Here is a 2,688-nt window from a genome sequence, read left to right as displayed (position 1 = left end):
AAAAAAAAAAAGCTGTGTGTAACAGTGCCTGTCTGTAATCCCAGCCCTGGGAGACAAAGACTGGAGGATCCCTGGGGTTTGTTGCCAGCCAGTCTGGCCAAATCGGTGAGCTCCAGAGTAAGTGAGAGACCCTATCTTCAAAAAGTAAGGCGGAGTAAATATAAGAATATACCTGACGTTGACCTCCAAACTCCGTGTATGCACACACAGGCACGCGGATTAAAGAAAGAAAGAAATGGTAATATAAGAGATGTCAGAAGAGCTCAGGCTTGTGACTTGGTGGTTGTGGCTGTCAGCTTGCACCTCTAGGGAGGGCATCTGCCTTCTTTTCTCATAAATACAGAGAAGAATCTATGGCATATAGCATCAGGAGATTTAAACCTGGATGGCTGTGTGGCTCACAGCAACTAGGCTGTGAGAATGGAGACACTTCTCTCTTTGGGGACAGAGAAAGACCCCTGTCTCTCCGCCTCAGGGTGGCCGGTCCTTACTCATCGGAGTTGTCTCCTTTTGCAAGTAAGGAATTGGGGGGAAAGTCCTCCTTAGGCGATGAGCATCTCAAAGCATTCCGTTCATGAGTTCCTTGGACGTGGATGGTCCTTTCTGAGTGTAGACCCTACGACAGTGTGTCTACCTCTCCCACGGTTGCAGCCGCTTCTTCTTAGTCCTAGGCAATGGAGCTACCTTAACCGGTGTCACTCTCTTTCTTGCCCCTGGCTTCACACTAATGCTGGGTTTGATTGATGAAGGACTCTGAACTGGCAAACCAAGATCTTACCCTTCCAAGCTAGATTCTTTGTCTCTTCACCTTCTAGGTTCCTAGGATGGAAAAACTGTGAAAAATAAATAAATCTGCCTTTCTGCTAATGATGCCCAGAATCTGCAGCCTGCCCTGAACTCACACTGGAAGTCAGTTGGAATGTGTCATGGACCCTGGAGTGGAAAGCCTGATTGGGGACAGAGGGGCATTTATCAGAGGATGGTGCAAGCCGTCGTTGGTTTGCATAGCAAGTCTGCACTAGCCCCCTCGTAAGCCTACATATGTCCTTATTATTTATAGGACATGTCCCAGCCATTGTATTGTCTCAGGAGACAAGGGACCTTTCTCCATGTATAGGGGGACAAAATGAGCTGAAAATTAGCTCAAATCCCAACTCAAATCACAGCAAGTGAGGGCATGGTTACCTGGGTGTAGCGAGTGTCATGATTTCTGACTTCTTGAGTCGGAGAATAAAGTGAAAACATCAGGTTAGAGGGCCATACCAAGGAAAGGATGTGCCTCACGCGGGAATGCCAAGCCACAGAGCAGAGAGACGGTTGATATTAATTGGGTAAGTAGGCTTCAAAGGTCTCCTTGGGGGCAGAACCACAAGGGGCTGGATGCCCCTGTGTTGGGGGTCAGAGTTCTGCAGGTACACTGCGGGCTGGTTCAGCTACTGACTACCCATGAAGCCTGGGTTTCTGGATTAGTCTTGAGTGCTGTGTGATGATGCTCAGTGAGGTCTTCACGGGCTATGACAAGAATTCAATAGATGTGCTTAGTGATAACGATCATGATACAAGTGATGTAATCAGGAGTCTTAAAGAGGACACGCCCCTGTCCCTTGTTTTGAAAAAACATTTGCTCTTATTATTTAGGAATTTTATACATATAGTTAATGTATTTTGATCATACCTACTCCCCTTTTCAATTCCCCCTGGATCTCCACCCACAATATGTCTCCCTCCAACCTCATGCTCCACCCCTTTTTAATAAGCGTCGGTGTCAGATTAGTGCTACCCATATGTACTTGGGTGTAGGACTGTAGCCTGGAACACGGGAAACCTACCAGTGGCTGCACTCATCAAAAGATATTACCCTTCCTCCCCCACCAGCTATTAACTACCAATAGTTCTCTGGTCGGGGTGGGGGATCTCATGAGCCTCTCCCCCAGTCGTTCCGAAAATCTCACTGGCTTGATCTTGTGCAGTAACCGCAAGTACTATTAGTTCTTGAGTGTAGTGAGCATGTCATATCCAGAAGATAGCATACCACAGCTCTGCTCTCCACACTCCTGCTTTAAAGCTCTCCTAAGCCTGAGCCTTAGCGGTGCTTATGGAGGAGGGAGCCATTAGTATAGATGTCCCATTTAGAGCTGTGCGCTCAGTCACTCACTCTCAGCCCTTTGCCTACTTCTGAGTCCCCTCGCAAGATGCTTCCCCGACAAAGGAGAGAGCAGCACAAATCTATGGGTATCCACATAAATATTTAAAAGGCAGTCCGGCAACATGGTCATTTAGCAAAACAATAATAGTAGGTTCCTCCCTAGATGCCCTCATTCTTTTTTTTAATCACTGTGTGTCCCCATCTACCCCTGGCCACACAGCCTTCTTCTTCCCTTTTCTCCAAAGGGAGATCTGTAGAGAATGGTGGGTGGGGCAGGAGGGAGAAGCTGAGAGAAAGGTCACATAGGACCAAACAGATCACTGGCCTCTGGGGAAGGGAGCAAGGAAGATGGAGTGGCAGAGGTGCTGGATAGAAGTGAGCTGGAGACAGGTCTTCAAAGGGGTCAGAACCTGGAAGTCTATGCAAATCAGGGAGAGAGAAGCCCACCGTTCAGCATCCAGGAGACCCCAGCATCCAGGGGATCCCAGCATCCAGCCTACCATCCAGCATCCAGGAGACCCCAGCATCCAGCCTACCATCCA

This window comes from Microtus ochrogaster, linkage group LG2 (genome assembly GCF_000317375.1).
Source record: "Microtus ochrogaster isolate Prairie Vole_2 linkage group LG2, MicOch1.0, whole genome shotgun sequence".
In the NCBI taxonomy this organism is placed as follows: domain Eukaryota; kingdom Metazoa; phylum Chordata; class Mammalia; order Rodentia; family Cricetidae; genus Microtus; species Microtus ochrogaster.
Note: the sequence above shows the minus strand (reverse complement) of the source record.